The sequence below is a fragment of the Podarcis liolepis genome, assembly GCF_965112155.1.
Source record: "Podarcis liolepis genome assembly, chromosome: 2".
NCBI lineage: Eukaryota > Metazoa > Chordata > Lepidosauria > Squamata > Lacertidae > Podarcis > Podarcis liolepis.
The window spans coordinates 78,142,571-78,168,134 of NC_139555.1; the positions used below are offsets into that span (position 1 = coordinate 78,142,571).

The 25,564-nt window shown below is 42.3% G+C and overlaps 1 long non-coding RNA gene across 1 annotated transcript; it reads right to left on the reverse strand.

The window, feature by feature from the left end:
- Positions 1 to 23,958: 23,958 nt before the first annotated feature.
- On the reverse strand, positions 23,959 to 25,431 carry LOC310699179. The gene is made up of 2 exons (XR_014521971.1): positions 25,315 to 25,431; positions 23,959 to 24,384 (listed from the first exon to the last, which is right to left on the reverse strand). It is a non-coding gene; the product is annotated as an uncharacterized lncRNA (long non-coding RNA).
- Positions 25,432 to 25,564: the final 133 nt, after the last annotated feature.

Sequence of the window (25,564 nt, forward strand, 5' to 3'; positions counted from 1 at the left end):
TACTTAACCTGAGGTACCACTGTATCAGGCTAAGACCCTTTATCATTATTATTATTTACTTGGGCTTTCAACTGAATGGTTGTACAGTGGTGCCTCGCAAGACGAAAAGAATCCGTTCTGTGATTCTCTTCGTCTAGCGTTTTTTTTGTCTTGCGAAGCAAGCCCATTGACGGATTAGAGGATTAGCGCTATTAGCGCTATTAGCGGCTTTTAGCAGCTTTTAGTGGCTTATCAGCTTATCGGATCAGCTGATAAGCAGCTTAGCGGCTTAGAAAAAGGGGGGGGACCTGCAGGAACTCGCAAGACATTTTCGTCTTGCGAACCAACCCCAGAGGAGATTAGTTTTGCGAAGCACCTCCAAAACGGAAAACTCTTTCGTCTAGCGAGTTTTCCGTCTTGCGAGGCATTCGTCTTGCGGGGCACCACTGTAATGGGATACTTGTGGTGTTTTAGTTTATTAGGGCATGGTATTTTTTAAAAGGTGACGTGGGTGGCGCTGTGGTCTAAACTACTGAGCCTCTTGGGCTTGCCGAACAGAAGGTTGGCGGTTCGAATCCCTGCGATGGAGTGAGCTCCCGTTGCTTGGTCCCAGCTCCTGCCAAACTAGCAGTTCAAAAGCATGCCAAAAGTGCAAGTATATAAATAGGTACCGCTCCAGCAGGAAGGTAAATGGCGTTTCCGTGCACTGGTCTGGTTTCAGTGTTCTGTTGTGCCAGAAGCAGCTTAGTCATGCTGGTCACATGACCTGGAAAAACTGTATGCGGACAAACGCCGGCTCCCTCAGCCTGTAAAGCGAGATGAGGGCCATAACCCCAGAGTCGTCTGCGACTGGACAACTGTCAGGGGTCCTTTACCTTTACCTTTTTATGTTTTTAAATGTGAGTTGGTCATTAGGGCTTCCGGCTGTGCATTAGACTCAGAAAAACAGAGCAGTAATTTCAGGGGTTGAGATAAACAGGCAGTTGAAACAAAGGAAAAAGACTCAGGATCCCATAGGACTACATCATACATTAAAATGCAAAAGTGACTTGTGTTTCCTAGTAATACTATGTTATGCACTGTATCGGAACTTGCACATATCCCACAAACTGATATGTGTGAGTTCCAGATGCGTTGTATGAGCATTGAAACTGCCTTCATCATGGATTGAGTACTTCCTAACACTTTCTGTAACATCTGTATGGCAAAATGTCAGTTCAACACTAGCGACATAAGAAATTGATTCAAGGAAGGCTAATCACTTGGTTTTCTCATATACTGTACCTCTCTGCAGGTGTCCTATATTTGATTTAATTCCAGTGATACCGGACAGATTGATGGATAGTTAGATCACACACACATATGATTTTATATGCATGTCCCTCAAAACCTCTCTTATTATGCTGTGCGCTTACTTAATTTTCCTCTGAAAATATTATTGCTCAGGTCTGTGTATAATTTAACACTCCTCAAGTAGGAGAACTTGCTCTAAATCCAAATATATGTAGCTTGGTTGTTCCTTTTTGATGGCAATGAAAAGTATCCCGTGTCTTCTCTCATGACATTGTTCATACTTTGTGTGTTGCAGGATGAATTCTAGCACCAAGAGCAGGTTTCAGAGGAATGTCCTAATGGAATCCCAGCTCAGATAAATCCCTGGTAAAACTAAATCTGTGCTGCAAAAAACCCCAGTGTGGAGTAATAAATTACTTGTACTGGGTGGGGGAATAATGTGAAAAGAATAAGATAAAGGTAGGGAAGAGGCTTAGGAGAAGCAAGGTGTAATATGTGCAAGAAGTGGTTATTCTACATGCTTCAGTAACTCTGAGCCGGTTTATACAATGAATGTAATTCAATCACAAAACTTTTCTTCAGAACATCCTGCAGTGCACAGAAAAAACTAGCACATCATGAAGAAAGGTTCAGCTGACCTTTCTCCTTGACATGCTTGTCTTCTGTGTGCAGGGAGTTTGGATGGGTTAGACTAAGGAACCCTTCTTTCTGCACTTTAAAACAATTCATCCCAGCTGGTATAAACTAAAGGAGGTAGTGTGTAATTCTTACTCTTTCGTCTTGAGCATAACTCTCTAAGAATATTTCCAGAAGCCTCTCAAGTCTAAATTCTGTATGCGTCTGCACTGTTGTTAAAAAAATAATAATGATAGTAGATTTTTAAAGGGACAGCAATACCTTGTGCGGTTCATATTTGGAAAGACATTGGGAGAATTGCTTGCTTCTCTGTGTCCAAGATTTTCTTCCCCTTTTGAATGCATTTAAATTCCTCATGGGAAGGTTCTTTGGGAATGTGCGTATAAAATCTCCAGCATGTTAATTGTAACAATGCGTAATATATTTTTTTTCTGTTTGCCCATCAGGAAATCAAATATAATTTTATGGCACTGCCACCATAACCAGTCTAAACCGGCATGTGTGCAGAATGATGTAACGTGCAGCACTCCCTGAAGGATAAAGCCAGGCCTGCTATCTCATCCTGTATCCCTCATATGATGTGAGGGGGTGGTGAGGTTTTTTTTAAACTCACTTCCTCCCTTCTGTCAACAGAAGAACACCAGAGAACAAGAAAATCACTGAGCTTATCAATATTATAAAACAACTGGAACTGAATCACTGGGCATGGCCACCTTCCGGGGGAGTCCATTCCACGGTCAAACAGCTCTCACTGCCAGAATGTTCTTCCTGATGTTTAATCGATAAGTTTTACTGATTGTAGACCAACTGAAATGAATCGGCCTAGTTTAGTCATTTTCAGTAATTTCAATGGGCCTACTCTGAGTAAAATTTAGTTGAGCAGCACCCTTAGTGTTCTCTATGTTATTTATTTATTACATTTATATCCTACCTTTTCTCCAGGGAGCTCTAGGTGGCGCCACCTTTTACCGTACATTTTATTCTCACAACAACCTTGTGAGGTAGGTTGGCTCTTAAACCCACCTGTTGTGGGCTTCATGGCTGTGTGGGGCAGCGGTGTAGCTAGCCGCTCAGGCACCTGGGGGCAGGGCTAGCTGCCCATGTGGGTGGGACAAACCTCCCACTGGGCGAGGGGAGCCAGGGCAGGGGCCAGCTGCCTCCCCCTCAGCTAGGAGGAAGGCAGCGGTTGGGGCACCCTGCAGGCCACGTGCCACACGCAGCCCACTGGAGGGCGTCCTGCAACCCCTGTGCCCCCCATGACCCCCCTCGCCTCCCTTCCTTCACTACTGGTGTGGGGATTTGAACCCTGGTCTCCTGGGTCCTAGAAAGCAGGGAAGAGCAACTTGATGTATCAAATACATTCACATGTGCACAAACAATGCTTGTCATGTGGGGGCCCAGGAGTTCATTTATGTCACAAAAAAACAGCAAACATGGAACAAGGTGGAAGTCAGTTATGCTTGTCTGACTGCATTTCTCCAAAAAGTCACAGGCAAGACACAGTTACAACCTACTCACAAGTTTTACCAATTTAGTGTACCAAAAGCTCATTGTGATCCCTTATTTGAAGCAACAGAGGAATGAAAAGTTGGCGGTGATTTCAATGCATCTTAAACCCCAAATGCTCTTCAGATGACATCTCAAGGGAGGAGAAAACTTGCACTTGCCATCCCTAGTTAGGATGATGGCCAAGTATTCAGCCAAAGAGCCTACATGCATAGATCTTACAGGTGTATATAGGCCATTGTCATGCATCACCTACATGGCTGAAAGGTGGACTTTAGCAGGGTGGACATTTTTTGTGTGTGTGAAATCTCAGCTTGTTGTGTCAATTGGAGCAGGCATCCTAGTTTGTAACAAAGTCCAGTCCATTTCAAAACAGGCCAACTTCAAACCATGGTTTGAAGCTTGTTAAACCAAGGGGAGTCATAAACCACAACCCCTGGTCTGGACAACACAAGATTCAGGGGAAGGGGGGGGAAATGTTCTTCATGTCTTCCTCCCTAGGAGGATGAGAGGGTAGTGCACAAACCCAAAGCTCACTTGAGTTCATTACAGCTTGTGCTTGCCATGCTAAGTCATGGTTTAGTGCAGCCTTTCTCAACCTGTGGGTCCCCAGATGTTGTTGGACTACAACTCCCATCACCCCTAGCTAGCAAGGCCAGAGCTCAGGGATGATGGGAGTTGTAGTTCAACAACATCTGGGGACCCACAGGTTGAGAAGCACTGGTTTAGTGTGAAAGTGGACACTTGGACCAAGCATACAAGCACATCCATGCGTACATTTGTACAAGTGTAATCTCTGCACAGCAGGGCTATGGTTAGCAAGAGTGATACCCCTCTGCCCTAGGACTTTCCCCCGCCTTCTGTCTGCTTGCCAAGTCTCCCCATCTTCACACCCTAGAGATGTTATCATTGCCGTTGGCCAGGTGAGACACTGCAGGAAACTTTCAGCATATAAATAGAAGAAGAAACATGAAAAACAAGAGCTTTTACCAGAACTTCTGTTTTCCCAGCTATTGGTCAACATCACTTGACCTGCTGATGCCGGTAAAGGTTACATTCTCCAAGGTAGTTTACTGAAAAATCCAGCAAGACAAGTACGGGTAGCTATTATCAATTATGTGGCTTTGCAAGAAAGGCAAACCGGATATCCGCATCACACATACCAGAAGGATGGGGAAGATTTCTTACCGAAGCAGTTGGCCAATAAGGCTAAACGCAAGTCACTTTTTTTTTGTAGAAAGTCCTGGGAAATATACCAAGTACAGAATGTGGTAAAGTCAGTAATCTGCCTAACAGGGTTTTATTTTTCCTCTTCACTTGAGCAAGGCCGACCATCTCCAGCTACTCATTCATATGGACAAATGTAATACATGAACTCGATGATTTCCAGCAATTCCCACATTCAGGTGTATCCATAAGGGCTGTATTGTGCAAATGAATAACTCTATAACCCTTAGTTGTTGTGGACGCAGAATAAAAATAATTGTTGCACAAAATTCAGTGATATACTACTTTTATTCAGATCAAAACCATAGGTCCTATTACGATCATAACCGGTAAGTTCAGATAGAAGGAGAACATTGGGGAAAGCTCTGGTCCAAGGCCCACAAAGATCTCTTTCAGCTCAAACACCACAATGAATTTCTTTCATACATGAGGGTGCTTTCCCCTTATGCTGGAGTGGGTGCCAGGATACTGGGACCTACCAGCATATGTGGTGGGACTGTTCCATGGTAAAAGGATTCTGGAGAAAAGTAGTTTTCATTGATTTCATTGATAACAAGACAAACTATTTCACTGATAACAAGGCAAACGATTCTTCCCTCTTCTCCTCTGGTTCTTCTGAATTTGTTTTGGATCAGAGCCACAAACAACAGGGAATGGATTTTTCATTTTTTGACAGCAGCCCGGGCCACAGTTGCCCATTTTGGGAAGACTTTTAATCTCAATAATCTGGACTATTGTTAGTCCAAGATTTTACAAACTGCTATTCTTGAGAAAATCTCCCACAGACTAAAAGTGTCCAGGGACCAAAGCCCTCAAGATACTTCTTTGCCATTTGGTCTAATTTTATTTTATATACAAACGCAGAGGCTCAGGAGCATCAGGTACTGTTGGACCGGGCAAGTGTTTGGATTTCATGCAGTTCAAAGTTACTTTTTATCTTATTATTTGAAATAAAAAAATTGTAGTGGTTTTGATTTAGACCATGGAAGCCTTTGTAATTACAGACCATGCATCCTTTCCCTCTGGGTATGTTTTATTATTGACTGAATAATTTGCATAAATGTATCCTATATTTCCTTATTGGCAATTGTGACAACTTTCTTTTCCTTCCTTCCTTCCTTCCTTCCTTCCTTCCTTCCTTCCTTCCTTCCTTCCTTAACTTTTTTCCCCATCCCTTTTTTTCTGTCACCTGTTTGTCATTATTCAGCCCCACTCACCTCACAGAGTGTTTGTTGTGGGGGAGGAAGGGAAAGGAGATTGTTAGCCGCTTTGAGACTCCTGAAGGGGAGTGAAAGGCGGGATATCAAATTCAAACTCTTCTTCTCTTCTTCTTCTTCTTCTTCAAATTTTAAAAATAATATTTTTTTCGAAAAAAAGAAAGAGTTCTGTGGCTGGAGACTGCAGAAAGACAAATGTCCCAGGAGCAGACAAGAAACAAAGTGGTTAGGGTACTGCATTGTGGAGTTTGCAGTGTAGATTCGTCATGGAACTGCTGTCTCTTTTGCCTCAGATATAACATGTGTTTTTCAGACATTTCTTCCTGGTGGGGCTCAAATTCCCATCTCCTGCTTCCTTCCCAAACAAGAGTCCTATGGTGTGAGTCACTAGAGGCTGCTACTGTCAGTATGTGTCTTGGGCTGCCCTTATAGCAGTGGCATATCTCTTCCCCCCACTCCCACCCCACATCTAAGTTTGCTTTTCTCAAGACTAATACCAATGGGGATTGTCTACACCTCTCATTTTGAATCCCCAGCAACTAGTTAGAGCAACCTAACATCCTGGCTCTGCAATCTAATGTCTCAAACCTCAAGATGAAACAGTCAAGCTGCATGAAATTATGAATGTCCCAATGTCTGCTCTAATGCCCCATTCACTTCAGGGAGGTCCATCCTGGGGCAAAATGCCTTTGAGAATTAGGCTGCTGATCACAGTGGGATCCACAGAAGTTGGAATATGTGCAATGGTTCCATCTATAAGTCAATGTCACTATTTGTACTAGCAAACTTTACTGGATTAAGAAATCACTGTTTTTCTTAAAACACAGCAATCGAGAAGCAAGTCAGCATATTTTTGCTGAGAGCTGAACCATCAGCCAACCAAAGTGAATTCCACTGCACCACCCACACTCGTTCTCTCATCCTCCCCCTCCCTAGAGAAACCACCGCTTCTGGCTAATATAGCAATAATAATAATGGGAGGGGGAACTCCAACCCATTCTATGAATCTGTGGTATACCAGCCCTTCATCTGAACTGTCCATGTCACCTAAATATTCCCTCCCCTCCCCCATTATTTAAAGTCTAGATTTATGTCCCTCTCACAGTTACTACAGTAAATTGCAGGCTAAACAACATACTATTTTTCAAAGTTAAATGCCAAGACCAGATAAAGCTTGCAATTGGTCAAAAGAAAGCAAGCAGTATTGTTCCAATTTTTCTCAAGATAATGACAATCCATCATTTTGGTCAGAACTAGATATGATACCTAGCACGGGCCTGCCACTGAATATTATATTTATAGAAAAGTTACTTTACAATCCTGCCTTTCCTTCAAGGGTAGTTATTTTCCTGACTTTTTTCTTCACAACAGCCGTGTGAGGTAGATCAGGTTGGAAGAGAAGGACTGTCCCAATGGCGCTCAGTGAATTGTGGCATTACCCACCATGAGCTTTTCTAGCTTGAGCTTCAATTTATTCACCTTAATCCCTTCCATTATGTCAGAGCACCATTGAACATCAAAACTAATGCTTGGTTCAGATGGGTTATCACCAGAATATTGATCATAACCCATTCCAAAACTTGGGCAACCACCCCAAGTGGGTTCATATAGATATAGGCACTGAAAAGCACTGGAGGGCAGAATAGATTACTGTGAGACCCCTTAAGTGACCACTCAGGACTCCTTTCTGAAAAGTGCCTAAGAGACAGGACTGAAGTACTGAAAAACCATGCCCCAGACCCCAGTCCTACAAAGCGATCCAGAAGAATACCATGGCCAAGTGTAGCAAGAGCGCCTAAGAAGTCCAAGAGAATCAACAGCCACATTTCCAGGGGGTGCCCCACATAACTGATCACTAGACTCAGTGTGTGCATGCCATTTGAATGGTAATGCACATCAACTTTGGGGGAGTTGGTTCCTATGCACATTTCCTTTGTTTATCCCTTGTCAAAGGTTTCGGAAGTCTTACCTATGCTGCTTCTGCATGCTTTTCCATTCAATGGCACTCAAGTAGGTTTCCCTAAACATTCAGCAGCCAATGAAGTGGAGGGCGGGTGATGAAATGGCTTGATGTGGCCATTTCATAAAACAGAGAAGTCTACCTAAGTGTTACAAGGAATGGGGACTTGACCTGAGGCAGGAATATTGAATATCAAATTCCATACTTAATATTAAGGAAGACAAAGAAAGGCTTTTTTGAGATTTTGCAGAAATTTGGATTTTACTAAACATTTTCGTATTTAACAAAGCTCTTTTCTCCCTTGTAATTGTGATACTCCAAGCAAAATGTAATCTCAAAAAAAGCCCGGAACGATTTCTATTCAAGATACACAAACCAGAAAAATAAATCTGCACCAGAGTTGCAAAATGCAGCGTATCTCCAAGAGTTTTCATCAAAATCGTGCCAACATTGCACACTGTATTGGCACATTGTGCAGTCTAAAATGAGGCTCCCAAGAGCCAGGGTCAACATTGCAAAAATGTGTGATTGCACAGACAAAACAAGCAGCAGCTCTGTAGAGATATGATTAAGCAGGCACCAATTTTATTTTTCATAAACAATAAAATTACACTACACGAAAATTATTGTTCGTGTAATGGATGTTGAAAGCTTTGCATGTTTGCCAATCCCTTCGCTGAGGCTAGTATGCAAAAAGGACCTGTTGGACTTTGGTTTTCAGTGTCCTAGCTTAAGTTCCATCCTAGGCATGTTTACTCAGAAGTCAGCCCCATGTCGATAGGGCTTTCCCCTAGGAAAGTAAGTACAGCCTGACCAGCTGCAGCTTTGACAGTTCCTGGGCCAGGAAAGCTTGGACACAGTAATTCATGCATTGGTTACTTCAAGGGGTGAGACCTTGGGGACCATAGTAGATAGCTCAATGAAGATGTTGACCCAGTGTGGCAGCGGTCTATAAAAAGGCAAATTCCATGCTAGGGATCAATAGGAAAGGAACTGAAAATAAAACTGCCAATATCATAATGCCGTTATACAAATCTATGATGTGACCATATCTGGAGTACTGTGTACTGTTCTGGTTGCCTCACCTCGGAAAGGATGTTGTCGAGTTGGAAAAGGTTCAGAAAAGGGCTGCCAAAATGATCAAGGGATTGGAGCGACTTCCGCATGAAGAATGAAGCTGAAATGTAGGAAGTTTAGGACAGATAAAAGGAAGTACTTCTCCCGTTGTCAAACTATAGAACTTGGTCCCCAAGGAGGCCATGATGACCGCCAACTTGGATGGCCTTAAAGGAGGTTTGTGGAATGCCCTCCCATTTGGGGCTGCCGTGGGTCCAGATTTTCCTGGAAATTCACGTGATTCCAAAGGCAGAACTGAGGTCTGGAGGGGAATTCCAAAAGGTGGCACTTTGTCCTGGATCTTAGTCAAGTCCAAAGAAAAATCCCGGAGTTTATTGGTGTTTTTATAAAAACTTTCGGGGTGTCCTGGTTTTTACTTTTTGAACCATGGTAACCCTACTCCCATCAGATGCCGAAGAGATAAGCAATGATATGACTTTTTGCATAAACCGCCCTTTATTGGGAAGCTTTTAATGTCTGGTGTATCATGTGTTCTTTTATATTTTGTTGGAAGCCTCCCAGAGTGGCTGGGGCAACCCCATCAGATGGGCAGGGTACAAATAATAAATCGTTGTTGCCAGGTTTTTCACATTTTAATGTTTTCTTGGAAGCTGCCAAGAGAACTCTGGATAGTAGGCAGCATATTAAATTATCATTTCATTTCATTTAAAATGCTTTCGTATTTTAAAATCCCAAAGCAGCGTAAAAGAAAAAAGGAATAAAAAGCACACAAGGCATAATAAAATAAAATGTCACACCACCATGAAGTGACACACACACACACACACACACACACACACACACACACACACACTTTATAATTACACACACACACACACACACACACACACTTCTATATGGTGATATACATTAGTTACAGAGATAGATATACAACCATTTGTTAAGCATCTTAGCAATTCAGGCACTGTACAAGGCGGACTTAGAATCAACAAACTTTGCCTATAGGCTTGCAGTCTAAAAATACCCACAAACAATAAGTCAAGAGGAACAAGTGGAGAATAATAGCTTACACGGGAGTAACAGTGAGCTCATCCCACTTCTCCCTTCCTCCCTTACAATTCCTAGAATTGTTTCTCCAGGTTCCTGTGATATCAGCACTTCAGTTTCTTTTAATCCCTTTATGTCTAAATCAACATGGACATAAAGATGCTACCAAATATTTATGGGTAGGCTGGAATATTTTTCTTCTGCCAGGCACTGCCTTCATTATACTCTAAGTAAATTCATTTGCTAAGTCATCCTAACTGTAATCAAACTTAAGAAATGACTATTGCATTATTTCTTGGCGCAGCAAATAAAATACCTGAGTTCCTGTCCCCCCCACCCCAAGTCACGCTTTTTCAGTCAAGGAAGAGAAATCCCCTTATCCCTCACTAAGAAATGAGGGTGGCCTACAACTGCTTGCTGCAGCCTGCTTGGCAAAGGACCTTTGCTCAGGCTCACCTTGGTGCCAAGAGAGGAAGTCCAGTTCTGCAATCTTGGCAACTTTTGTGGGGGTACACTATTGTGTTCTCAGAGCAGGCAGTCTCCAAAGGCTATTGTGAAAACAGCAATAAATAGAATTCTTAGCATCAGGATGCAAGGAACGGGGTCCAAGAATTTAAAGTTGCATGCCAAGTATGGATGTGACCACTGACCCCATTCAGCCACCGATGGTACAACCGTGTTGTTCTTAGTCACTAGATACAGCACACTCTGTAAAGAGGAAATAAAGGGTTTAGTAGGGCTTGGGTAATAACTTTATTCCGGGGGTGGGTGGGGAATCTTGAGAAAGTTAAGTTCCTACGTTGATTTTTCCGCTCAGTTTATACAAGTTAGTCAAGCTCAGTCAATATCAGAGGAAGCAGTTTCAGATGACAACATCTGTGACCTTGCATACGGTCTCTGAATAAGGGAACTACTATAAGAGATTTTATACGTCACGCGTATACAGAAAGAGAGGAAGTACAAGTGAGTCAAGCTTCCGGGATTCACACATACTGGTGAAATTTTAAGTAAATGCTTGTCAACGTCCACACTGCTAAATGTGCTTCAAATGTTTAATATTGCACTTGTGTTTCTATTGATGTATTACACCTTTAACCTTTGTACCTGGAGAAGCAGGTCAGAGGTGGTATAAAAAGGTATTAATAGACAATAAAGAAAGAAATGTTAATGGTATATGTAAATAAGGACATGCAGGTCCCCTTGAAGTTAACATATTCATCAGCATCCAACTGAACTAAAGAAAGATGCTGTAGGAGGTTTCAAAGCAACATAAATATCACAGTCATCACCATAGCTGCGCTAGTTGACATTTTCATCACAGCCTTCATTTCCCCCTTCAAAGAATCAGGAATTTTCTACAAACCAACAGATGCATATGTTAACCAAGTCTCTAGCTGCCTTTTAGCATCTGTTAATGCTAAATCCTTAGACATCTCACTGCTTTCAATGGAGCTACGTTCCAGGTAAGTATGTAGGATTGCAGCCTAAGAACGTGTTGCATCAGAAACATTTGAGCTGAACAATAACAGTTATTTTGCAAGTTGAGAAGCATTTATCTACTTATAATGAACTCCTGCCTTAAATAAACTCTAATATCCTTAAGTTGTTCCTTGTCCTCATCCATAACTCAGTCATACATGCAGTCATGAGATTGCATTCAATGCTAGTCCTACTCTGAGTTGGCCCATGGATGTTAATGGACATGACTAACTTAAGTTCATTAATTTCATGGGTCCACTCAGAGTACAATTTTGTTGAATACAACCCATAATAGCTAATAGGTTATTTCTCTCTCTTCAGGATCTCTTATTTATGATCATGGTGATAGTAATTTTGAAAAATCCACCCTCAGGACTATAAACTTTGGAGGCACCAGTCACCACTATTCTAAAATCGCCTGTTCATTCTATTCATGGAAACTGCCTTTCACAAATTGAAAAGTCTTTTGAAAATGTATATTTCAATGTACTGAATCAATGCTGAACAAATCCCCTACTTGCTGATGTTGGTTCTAGGATACATTAAATAAAAATCTCCCATTAAGAAATGAAATAAGACTTGAGTAAACTCTTCTGCATCTTTATTAAATGGGTTTCTAACCATTCTGAACTGGACTGGTGTTTTCGTGCTTTCCTTCCAAAAGAGTCTTGCAAAAAGGAAAGTAAACAAAGAGAATATATATTGATCTGGAATCATAGAGATTGCACTTTCTTTGGGTATCACAGAAGGTAGAGATGATGCATTTACAATGACAGAATGGAAAAACATGGGGAAGTTTTCCTACTTGTTAAATCAAGGATAAGTGATGCTAAATACTGTTGACCACGTGGCTTATGCTGGAATAGTCTGTGGTTGCTGTTGCTCCACACCTAGTTCTGTTGCTACAGCATGAAGCTCTTATTTTACCTACCTTTCCGGCCTTGCAGCCACTGTTTCCTGACTGAACAACGTTGTTTATTCTGTGCTTGTTATCTTAAGAGTTTTCTCATGCTACTAATGATTATTTAGTTAGTTAGTTATTAAATTCATATACTGCCCTTTATCAAAAGATCCCAGGGCTGTGCACAACATTATGAACACATTTTATGGAGCATAATAATAAAAACATAATTTTGCATTGGTTTTCAAATATTATATGCTTATATATATTCATTGAATTAGATTTTGCTTTTGTTTCTTTTTGGTAGCATCAGTATTGTTCTCACATGTAAACTACCCTTGCAAGATGAAAAATATAAAGGGGAAACCTAAAGTTCACTTTGCACTTAAAAATAATGTCATTGATATACATTGTCTTAGATGTAGTCTGCACACTCCCTTCACACAACATGTGAACAAAAAAAAACTGTCATGAACTTGAGCTATTGCAGGATTATGCCCAAGCCTTGGAGGGCTAAGCCAGCTGGTGTGGGACGGGAGGGCACTAGGGGCCTGCTGGACTTACACTGTCACACCAAGAATGCCCCGTGCCTCCCATCCGACCGCAGACTCAATGGGCAAAATGGCCATGCCTATCCATATTCACTGGAAGGCTTCAACAGTAAAATTTGGACCTGTGTTACTGCGTACTAGTATGTAGTATCAGATCAGATTAAGCAATGGTGCCACAGTGATGTGTCTCATGGACAAGATTCCTGCCCCGAGCTTCAGACAAGCTCTGCACAGGCCTGTACACACCTCAGCTTAACTGCGACTTTCATTTTCAAACTGGATGAAAGCTGATTTGAGGCGAGATGCACAAAACAGCAGTTTTCTCAAGAAATGACAGCATATATATGAATTGTGGCTAACGTCACACGTACTCAGCTTCAAACACCAGCATTGGAAGCACACTGGAGCTGAATATTCCAGTAAAGTATCTCTCTAGGCCATGAACTGACAAGTTTCTAATTTCCCCTCTAGGACTTCTGTGTAAAATCTTAATTGCAAAGAAAGGAAAAGTCCCTCAGTTGATGAACACAGTGGCCAAGTTCCTAAACTCATTCACCTGCAGAAAAATGTTCATTTCACAATACTCCATTGCATCCCATTGTAATCACTATTATTTTCTACTATGGTATCCTCAAAGTTTTATATATACATATGATGACCACTGCAGCAATGTTTGGCATTAATTTCAAGCATGCCAAAGAAATTCATGCTGAGAGTGCAGATAGACAGTTGTTGTTGTTAATCGTTTAGTCGTGTCCGACTCTTCGTGACCCCATGGACCAGAGCACACCAGGCACCCCTGTCTTCCACTGCCTCCCGCAGCTTGGTCAGACTCATGTTTGTCACTTCAAGAACACTGTCCAACCATCTTGTTCTCTGCCGTCCCCTTCTCCTTGTGCCCTCCATCTTTCCCAACATCAGGGTCTTTTCCAGGGAGTCTTCTCTTCTCATGAGGTGGCCAAATATTGGAGCCTCAGCTTCACGATCTGTCCTTCCAGTGAGCATCCAGGGCTAATTTCCTTAAGAATGGATGTGTTTGATCTTCTTGCAGTCCATGGGACTCTCAAGAGTCTCCTCCAGCACTATAATTCAAAAGCATCAATTCTTCGGCATTCAGCCTTCTTTATGGTCCAGCTCTCACTTCCATACATCACTACTGGGAAAACCATGGCTTTACCTATACGGACCTTTGTTGGCAAGGTGATGTCTCTGCTTTTTAAGATGCTGTCTAGGTTTGCCATCGCCTTTCTCCCAAGGAGCAGGCGTCTTTTAATTTTGTGACTGCTAGACAGTAGTTTGGCCTAAACTGTGTTCTTCAACCTTGGCTCTCCAGCTGTTGCTGGATTATAACTCTCATCTTCCTTGACCACCAGCTAAACTGGCTGGGGATTATGGGATTCATATTCCAACAACATCTGGGGACCCGAGTCTGAAGAACCCTGGTCTAGATAGTTCTCACATAATGCAGACTATTGTGGAGGAGTGTGAAGTAGCCCATTTATTTATTTGTAACCATTTTTTTTGTCCTGCTTTTCAAGGCATATGCCAGCTCAAGCTAGCCATTAACAGAAGGAAATGTTACAAGTCCCACATTCCTGAACAGGAAAAGCCTGACTACTTTAGTCCATGTATTGCTAACCTTGAGGCTGGATTACTGTCATGTGGGGCTGCCCTTGGGTCTGGTTCGAAAGCTTCAGATGGTGCAGAAGGCAGCTGCCAGATTACCATTGTTTTTAAAAGCTGCATTGGCTGCCCATCCAAGTTCAAGGTACTTGTACTGATTTACAAAGTCCTGAACAATTTAGGTCCAGGATATCTCAGGGATCACTTGAACCCTAATATACCAACTTGATTATTGAGATCATCTACAGGAGCATCATTGGCCGTTGCCCAAATTGGTGAGGCTCATTTGATGTAAACAAGAAGCCAAGCTTTAAGTGTCATTGGCCCAGTTCTCTGGAATATTCTGCCAACAGAGATTCAGCAGGGGCCTTCTGTGCCAACTTTTCAATGCTCACTGAAAATTACACTAGCCCTATGCAGGTAATTAAGAATACATCTTCCCGCAATGGTTAGTTGATGTCTGTTATATATATATGTGTGTGTGTGTGTGGTTTTTACTCTATGTATTTTTGTTGTAAAACGCTTTGATATTGTGGCTGATATTTTTTATAAATAAATTGCAGGTGTAGCTTGTCACTATGTACTCCTTTAGTTCCTCCAGAAGTATATTTAAGAGGGTTGCAATGCTGGGGTTAAGCAATTTCCCCTCAGGAAATCTTGTCTCACGTTTCATGAAAGAGTACCATGATTTGTCCCTCTCAGTTTCCCTATTTTCCTACTGATATGCATCTGATAGTCAATACATATACCTAACATCTTACCAGTAACCAGTACCTCTTTTCTCCTTCCTGAGAAAGTTGGTGATGTCCTCTTGCTTCGACAAGAACAGCAGAGGGAAAGCCATTCTCAGAAAAATTACCACAAGACTAGATCCAAAGCACCATTATTTTGCAGAACCAGGTTAGTGCAAACATGTCCTGAGTGGAAAACATAGCTTAGCTTTCCCAGAATTGCATCAAATTACTGACAATAACCTGCCACTTGCTGAGAGAGCCAGCTTGCTGTAGCATTTGGGTCACGTTGTATTTCCTGCACAGCCTCAAGGCTTCCTTGGTGACCTTGGGCCAAACACTATCTCTCCGGCTAATCTAACTCAGAAGGCTTGTTGTGTGAGCCTTGAAAGAAGAGCGGGAACCAGGAAAGACTTGCATTCGAATCCATACATAGTCTCAAAGCTTGACAGGATGACCCTGGGCCAACTGCTATTCCTTGTCATAATGTACCTCAGTAGCTTGTGAGGGTAAAAGGAGGACTCCTTGGAAGGAGGCCTGGATAGAAACACCATTTATCTTCATTCTATATTCTAATTACCATTCAGTTCTCTGAGTGCCAGCCGCCACGATAGCCCAATGAGAACTAACTGTTGAGATGAAAAGAGGGTGGAGGAATAATGGAATGGAACAGCTAGAAAAGGAGGGTGGAGGAAAAGACATGTCAAAGTAAAGGTCTCTGGCTGTTCATTTGCTCTGTTTTCACACAGTTGTTTGTCAGCTGGTGCCTACCCATTCACTTGCTCTGAGCAGCGTCCTGACGAAGACTAAGACAGGAGACCTTAGAAGGTTATTCCCCCCCCCCAACACACATATCACAACACTTTGTTGCATCCAACTCCCTATATTGACTATTAGAAATACAGTCGTACCTTGGTTATCAAACTTAATCCATTCCGAGATCTGTTCGACTCACGAAACCGTTCGAAAACCAAGGCACGGATTCTGATTGGCTGCAGCAGCTTCCTGAACTCAAGCGGAAGCCGCGTCGGAGGTTCAGCTTCCGAAAAATGTTTGCAAACCGGAACACTTCCAGGTTTTTGGCATTCAGGAACTGATTTGTTTGGCAACTAATCCGTTCAAGAACCAAGGTACGACTGTATCAGTTCTCCAACTACCAATATGTATACAGTTGAACCTTGGTTATCGAATGGCTTTGTTGCCGAACAAATCAGGTCCCAAATGCCGCAAACCCAGAAGCAAGTGTTCCGGTTTGCGAACGTTTTTCTGACATGGCTTCCGCTTGAGTGTCTGGAATTCTGAAGAACAAACAGTCTGTACTTGAGTCTTGGCTGCAGGTCTCCCTTGCGATGAGGGTAGAAATTTGAAGTAATCTTAGGTTCAGTGATGGCTGGAAGAACCTTAGCAATGAAGCGCACACACATTCCAAAATGGCACAACTGAAGCAACAGCGCTAGCACAGTAAAGGGTTTTGTTTCGCTTTTGAAAAAATTCCTGAGGACTGGAAGCTATCCAGTGTAACTCTGCTTTAAATATGGGCCTAGGGACATATTTCATTGGGAAATTAATTATGGGAAAAGTGTTCTGCTTGGGCTTTTTTTAGTACTCTGTAAAGGGACACATGGGACAGCTTCCACGCTAGTTCAGTAGTTATTGTAACATGGTTATAGAATTACAAGATAGGAGAGAAAATGTCATATGGAAACTGCTAAGATTCCCCCACCCCACCCCCTGGTAAGTCAATCCGATTCAGGCTGTTTGTTAGAATTGTAGCCGCACTAGCAAACATTTTGTGTTGTTCTGGCAAATACTTGTGCAGCTCATTTTCTTCCTCCCACAGAAATTTGTGAAATGCAGAGTTGCATGGCATGGGAAGGAGTGGGGAGTGCTGGCTAACTGTAAGCAAAGAGAAATCTGGAGCAGCAGGAGGTTTGTGGGGCAGGTGCCAAACATTTGAATGGATGAAGTGGACTCTGATCCATGGAAGCTTACGCTACAGTAACTGTGTTCACCTTTAATGTGCCACAGCACTCTTTGTTGCTTCGGTCAACGTCTGTCATTCCAAACCTGCATCTGAGGCATCTAAGCCAAGACAGACCACCACTAGACTCAGTGGACCTTTTGGCTTTGCTGACTGCCCAAGACTGCAAAATTGAGGGGGGGTGTCAAGCACTTGGCAGGCCACAATGTATTGTTGATGGGCTTTGGTTAGCATGGTCCGTCACATATTTTGCAGATCTGGTATAAAACGGAGGGGGCAAAAAAAAAAAAGGCATCAGCTGCTACCTATGTATATATTTTACTCTAGTTTCTTATTTGTGCTGCAGCAGCACAGAATTCTTTTCCAATATTCTGATGGCGGCGTGGACAATAGGCTTTCAGTCTACAATTTTCAACCTCTGTTGGTTAGTTCTGTTCCCAAACCTTTAACCTGATCCATGGCTGATTTGACGAGCCAGTTCATTCTCACTGTTTTACAGCACTGTTTAAAAGTATCAGGTGTCCTTGAAGCACCAGATTTTCTGAGATGACACTGTGACTCAATTTATTTTCCATTTTTTAGAGCTGTAGTGCCATAATACCTCATTTGCAAGCCCATAACGTCTAAAGATATTGAGAATAATTGGTGTTGGCTTATCATTTTCTTTTCTTTTTTCTTCAAATTTAAACAGGACTACTCTATCTTTTTTTAAAAAGGAGTATCCGATTCATTATGACCAAACAGACAATCCTCTCTCTTCTCTGTTTTGCAAACTCCCTCTCCTTCTCATCTGGTCATTCCCACAATGCCCCACACACACAAAGGAAAGCAACACAATATAAGGAAGCCAGACCAAATTTCCCAAAAGGATACTGATTTCTGGTGTGTAATGAAAACTATTCCTTATTTTGCAATGATTCTAGAAGACCCCCAGTCCTATTACATTAGGGCTTCATAGAGATATCAGAGAATTCTGACAAAAACAGAAGTGGAAATTGCTGCAGTTGATTTGTTCGTCTTTGACCAGGAATGAAAATCAGTTAATGAATATGATCAGTATTTGTTCACACTGTTGTTGTGCTGAAGCATGCAAATGATACATAATTAATGACATGGTTTTCACATTGCTTTGATGTTTCCTGTAAATTGAAAAAAAATGCAAATTTTGTAACTTGAACGGTTAATTCTTCTTATTGATAATATATTGTTTTATCCTTTTTGTAAACTGCTTTGAGGGTGTTTTTTTACAATCAAGTGGTGTATAAATTTTATGAAATCAATACATAACAATAAATAAATTTATTTAGTGTTAGACTGTGAAACAAATAGCTTAGTATTTGATGGAAATTGAACTGTGACAGAACGGAAACATGGCTGATTGTGACAAACTCAAGACAGAAGGGAAATCATTGCCTTCTTACATCCCTGGGGCTGTGTGTTGTTTTTGTCTTGCCTCAGTATTATTTTAAACACACACACCCTGATCCATTGAATATTAACATGCATCAGTATATCTGCACACATTTCCTAGTACAGTGCAGAAGTGCACAATGGTTCTGTGATTTTGATATTCACAAAAACATGTTCAGGCAAAGCCGAATCTGTGAATTGTTTTATTAGTAATTCATAGGTTGCTTCTAATACAGTTTTTTAAAAGACCTTGCACATTAACTACTGCAGAATTTGTAATGTCACAAAGCTGAGTGCCAAGGTCAAAGGTGGGGTTGCAAGCACTTTGTGGGCAAATGTCCTAGTGCACTTAAAAAGCCGTTAAAATGAACAATAATGGAGTGATGCCAAATACTGAAAGTTACCAAAGATAATTAGAATTGTTGTAGATATAATGGTGTTCAGTGACAACAGCTGTTTTGGAACTTCCTGCAAATTACTGCAATATTTTTCTCAGAGAAAATAGCTCTCCGTTTGCTAATAATATTGCCTCACGTGTTATAAACCCAAACAACAACCTATGCAATCCCTTTATCTTGAAGAAGAGGAGAACTTGTCAAAATCAACTGCTCAAGAAAGGTAGACCAGCCACGTGAAGTGTCAGTGTGACTTATGGTTCTACCTGAAACTTTAGCAGGAAATACTGTTGCCTAATTTCTGTCCTTTTACTTGTAACCCTGCGAGCCCTTATCTTGCACCTATTTTGTGATGTGTGAAAAGTACACAAACAAATCTACTACTCCCAGGAACAGAAAGAGGTAAGGCAGCTATTCTAGCAGTGCCAATATAGAGAATAAAACCAGCAACGATTTGTTCAATGTTCTTTAAAGTAAACCTTTTCACTTGAAGAACAGCACGTATTCCACAGCCGGAATGATTTTATTTGATTTACTGTTAGCCTACTAGAGTGTAAGATTGTCCTCTAGATGCTTGAAGTTTGGCTAGATAATTTCCTATTCCTTCCAGAACACAGAGGTCGATATGCTCAGTGATTTATGCCTATTAAAACTGGGGAATGTATGAAGAACATTTATAGGAAGACACAATGGGAAATATCAAAATGATTAAAAATGAACTGGAGGCAGGTTAGGTAAAACAGAGAGAGCTATATCAGTCTTTAACACCCATTTCCTACATGTCCAATTTTAGGAGTAATTATCATCAGCGACAGAGGGTGGTAATGAGGTTCTGTTGTTCTTATAAATCTGCAATGTGGCTTCTCACCTAACCTGGCATCTGGGAGTGGGGAAATGCTGCTTGAGCAATTTTGGGATGAACTTGGCATGATATGATTACAAATATTGCTTCTGTCCACTAAGTGTGACCCTTCTGCAATCACTGACATCTTTCACTGTTGTAAGAGCAATGGGGAACCTGTGTTCTTCCAGATGTTGTTTGACTCCCAGCTGCCAGCTGCTCCAGCCGGCATGATAAATGGTCAGGGATTATGGGCATGGTGGTCCAGCAATATCTAGAGGGGCACAGGTTCCCCATCACTGGTTTACAACCTGTCAAGACAGGCTGTCACCAAACCATGGGCGGCAATTGGGAGCATTCCACAGGCTTGTATGCTTTGCCTGTCTGCCTTTTGGGTGTCCGGGCAGGTGCCGGGGGCAGGTCAGCAATAACTCACAAGGTGTCAGTGAACTCAACAGCACAGCAACTCTCCCCAGTAGATCTTGCCCTAATGAGGCAATTGCGAGAACTCCCAGTCCCCACCTTCCCCCAGTTATCTAAGTCTCCTCCTGTCCCAGGGTCCTTCATCTTGCCTGTCTTTTCTCTGCCCTCTTCATACCTCTGTGGGTTCTGGGAGACCAATGGGGAGAAGAGCTGGTCTCAGCAGGAGGGGAAGAGCCCCTGGATTCTTCAGCACCCTGCCTCCTACCTCTTGGTCCACCTCCTCTCCAGCCTCCGCTTCTACCTCTGATTCTGGACTGGTCTCTGCCACTACCTCTTCTTGCTCACTGAACACTGTTACTTCTTCAGCTTCCAACAGCTGCTCCTCCCAGTCTGCTTCTTCTTCTCCTCCCTCTGACCACTCATTGTCATCCCACCACCAGTCCCCTGGCTTTGAGTCTTCTTCCCTTGGGGGATTCCCTTGCTGGTGCCTCCCACCACTCATCTGCATTCAGCCAATCCATGACAGTGGGACAGAAATTGGAGGAAGAAGGCAGCTTTCCCCCCAGCCTCTTTACTCCGAATGAGACCTGTTCCTGCTCCTTCCGAGGAGCTGCTCTAATGGAGGGAAGTCCTCCACGTGAACACCGTCTAGACAGATCATCAAAGCCTTGCAGGAGCGGATTTCTTCATCCATTTTTCCAATTGCTCCACTCAACCACAACCATCCTTCAAAATCTGCATTTATCTTAATTTTGCAATGTTTACAAAAATGCACATACTAAGGGGAAATGTCTATAAAATATGAATATATTTAAGAAGATAACATACAAGATTGCATATTAGGATAAATTGCCTGCAGAAATGTGTATACTAGGCAAAATCACAAATGTGTTTGATTAGGAAAAATTTGCACCAAAATGCTGAATAAATTTCATGGTTTTTTTTTAAAAAAAAATGCAAATGGATGGATTTAAGATTGGAAAAATTAGAAACCAAAATTGACATATCCTCCCAGTGCTACTCGCAGCTAAGTGTGTATAAGATTGCAGCCTCTGCACATTTACTTGGAAGTCAGTTGCAAAGGGAAAAATATGGTTTACTTCTAATAATAATTTTATAATAATTATTTATACCCCGCTCATCTGGCTGGGTTTGCCTAGCCACACTAAGTAAATGTGCGCAAAACTAAGCTGTACTTTGCTGAAATAATCAACATTCGGATATCTTCCCCAATGCATATTAAATACAAATTTTGGTTAGCGAGCAATACCCCCAAAAGACCAAGGAATGGAGAGCAGAAGGCATGAGAAAGAGGACTGCAAATTCAGGGTCGAATCCCGACTCATGTATGAAACTCACCAGGGGACTCTGATTCAACCACCATGTCTCCTCCTAACCTCCCTCATAGGACTGCTGTGAGGATGAAGGGGCAAAAGAACTGTGAATGCCACTCTGAACTTGGTTGGAGGTTAGGATGGAACTATCAACAAACCTAACAGAAGTTAAATAGTGGCTATCTGAACACACACCCCACCAATACATATATGCTTCTGTCCAGGGTCATATATTTCTGGATTTTCTTTTCTCTAAACTTTGAGCATTAGAAAACTCCTTGTACAAAAACAGAAACCCTCTGATTGTGAAGACATATTGAAACCTGATTTCTGTAAAGATTCTGCATGGTTTTACAGTATCTCTATGGTCCTATCTGTGTGTGGAGCTGTTCTTGAACAACATCGAGCTGCTACAGAAGACTTTCACAGAGGAATTGAGCCCATTAACCTGTTCTTTGCTTGGGGTCCTGCAATTTTACATGATGTTGTTGTTTAGTCGTTTAGTCGTGTCCGACTCTTCGTGACCCCATGGACCAGAGCTCGCCAGGCACTCCTGTCTTCCACTGCCTCCCGCAGTTTGTCAGACTCATGTTTGTAGCTTCGAGAACACAGTCCAACCATCTCGTCCTCTGTCGTCCCCTTCTTCTTGTGCCCTCCATCTTTCCCAACATCAGGGTCTTTTCCAGGGAGTCTTCTCTTCTCATGAGGTGGCCAAAGTATTGGAGCCTCAGCTTCACGATCTGTCCTTCCAGTGAGCACTCAGGGCTGATTTCCTTAAGAATGGATACGTTTGATCTTCTTGCAGTCCATGGGACTCTCAAGAGTCTCCTCCAGCACCATAATTCAAAAGCATCAATTCTTCGGCGATCAGCCTTCTTTATGGTCCAGCTCTCACTTCCATACATCACTACTGGGAAAACCATGGCTTTAACTATACGGACCTTTGTTGGCAAGGTGATGTCTCTGCTTTTTAAGATGCTGTCTAGGTTTGCCATCGCCTTTCTCCCAAGGAGCAGGCGTCTTTTAATTTCATGACTGCTGTCACCATCTTCAGTGATCATGGAGCCCAAGAAAGTAAAATCTCTCACTGCCTCCATTTCTTCCCCTTCTATTTGCCAGGAGGTGATGGGCCCAGTAGCCATGATCTTCGTTGTTGTTTTTTTGATGTTGAGCTTCAGACCATATTTTGCGCTCTCTTCTTTCACCCTCATTAAAAGGTTCTTTGATTCCTCCTCACTTTCTGCCATCAAGGTTGTGTCATCTGCATATCTGAGGTTGTTGATATTTCTTCCGGCGATCTTAATTCCGGCTTGGGATTCTTCCAGCCCAGCCTTTCACATGATGAATTTTGCATATAAGTTAAATATGCAGGGAGACAATATACAGCCTTGCCGTACTCCTTTCCCAATTTTGAACCAATCAGTTGTTCCATATCCAGTTCTAACTGTAGCTTCTTGTCCCACATAGAGATTTCTCAGGAGACAGGTGAGGTGATCAGGCACTCCCATTTCTTTAAGAACTTGCCATAGTTTGCTGTGGTCGACACAGTCAAAGGCTTTTGCATAGTCAATGAAGCAGGAGTAGATGTCTTTCTGGAACTCTCTAGCTTTCTCCATAATCCAGCGCATGTTTGCAATTTGGTCTCTGGTTCCTCTGCCCCTTCAAAATCCAGCTTGCACTTCTGGGAGTTCTTGTTCCACATACTGCTTAAGCCTGCCTTGTAGAATTTTAAGCATAACCTTGCTAGCTTGTGAAATGAGTGCAACTGTGCGGTAGTTGGAGCATTCTTTGGCACTGCCCTTCTTTGGGATTGGGATGTAGACTGATCTTCTCCAATCCTCTGGCCACTGCTGAGTTTTCCAAATTTGCTGGCATATTGAGTGTAGCACCTTCACAGCATCATCTTTTAAAATTTTAAATAGTTCAGCTGGATTTTTATCATCACTTCCACTGGCTTTGTTATTAGCAGTGCTTTATAATAATAATAATAATAATAATAATAATAATAATAATAATTTATTTATACTCCGCCCATCTGGCTGGGCCTCCCCAGCCACTCTGGGCGGCTTCCATAGAAACCAAAAATACACTAAAATATCACACGTTAAAAACTTCCCTGAACAGGGCTGCCTTAAGATGTCTTCTGAATGTCAGGTAGTTGTTTATCGCTTTGACATCTGCTGGAAGGGCGTTCCACAGGGCGGGCGCCACTACCGAGAAGGCCCTCTGCCTGGTTCCCTGTAGCTTTGCTTCTCGCAATGAGGGAACCGCCAGAAGGCCCTCGGCGCTGGACCTCCAATTTTCTTGAACAGATCTCTGGTTTTTCCCATTCTATTGTTTTCCTCTATTTCTTTGCATTGCTCGTTTAAGAAGGCCTTCTTGTCTCTCCTTGCTATTTTTTGGAAATCTGCATTCAATTTCCTGTATCTTTCACTATCTCCCTCGCATTTTGCTTGCCTTCTCTCCCTCACTATTTGTAAGGCCTCGTTGGACAGCCACTTTGCTTTCTTGCATTTCCTTTTCATTGGGATGGTTTTAGTTGCTGCCTCCTGTATAATGTTACGAGCCTCCACCCATAGTTCTTCAGGCACTCTGTCCACCAAATCTAAATCCTTAAACCTGTTCCTCACTTCCACTGTGTATTCATAAGGGATTTGACTTAGATTGTATCTTACCGGCCCAGTGGTTTTTCCTACTTTCTTCAGTTTAAGCTTGAATTTTGCTATAAGAAGCTGATGATCTGAGCCACAGTCAGCTCCAGGTCTTGTTTTTGCTGACTGTATAGAGCTTCTCCATCTTTGGCTGCAGAGAATATAATCAATCTGATTTCGATGCTGCCCATCTGGTGATGTCCATGTGTAGAGTCATCTCTTGTGTTGTTGGAAAAGAGTGTTTGTGATGACCAGCTTGTTCTCTTGGCAGAACTCTATTAGCCTTTGCCCTGCTTCGTTTTGAACTCCAAGGCCAAAGTTGCCAGTTGTTCCTTTTATCTCTTGACTCCCTACTTTAGCATTCCAATCCCCTATAATGAGAAGAACATCCTTCTTTGGTGTCATTTCTATAAGGTGTTGTAAGTCTTCATAGAATTGGTCAATTTCAGTTTCTTCAGAACCAGTGGTTGGTGCATAAACTTGGATTACTGTGATGTTAAAAGGTCTGCCTTGGATTCGTATCGAGATCATTCTATCATTTTTGAGGTTGCATCCCAGTATAGCTTTTGCCACTATTTTGTTGACTATGAGGGCCACTCCATTTCTTTTACGGGTTTCTTGCCCACAGTAGTAGATATGATGGTCATCCGAACTGAATTCGCCCATTCCTGTCCATTTTAGTTCACTGATGCCCAGGATGTCAATATTTATTCTTGCCATCTCATTTTTGACCACATCCAACTTACCCAGCTTCATAGTTCTTACATTCCAGGTTCCTATGCAATATTTTTCTTTACAGCATTGGACTTTCCTTTTGCTTCCAGGCATATCCGCAACTGAGCGTCCTTTCGGCTTTGGCCCAGCCGCTTCATCAGCTCTGGATCTACTTGTACTTGTCCTCCGCTCTTCCTCAGTAGCATGTTGGACGCCTTCCGACCTGAGGGGCTCATCTTCCAGCGTCATAACTTTTATATGCCTGTTGTCTTTGTCCATGGAGTTTTCTTGGCAGGGATACTGGAGTGGCTTGCCGGTTCCTGCTCCAGGTGGATCACGTTTGGTCAAAACTCTCCACTATGACCTGTCCATCTTGGGTGGCCCTGCACGGCATAGCTCATAGCTTCTCTGAGTTATTCAAGCCCCTTCGCCATGGCAAGGCAGTGATCCATGAAGGGGATTTTACATGATATGACAATGCAATTCTACCCAACAAATATGTTTGTGCCTTTTAGCTCCCTTTCCAGACAGATGTCTTCCATTAATTGTTACATGTCATTTTATACGAAAAAAGAATGTTTAATTAGT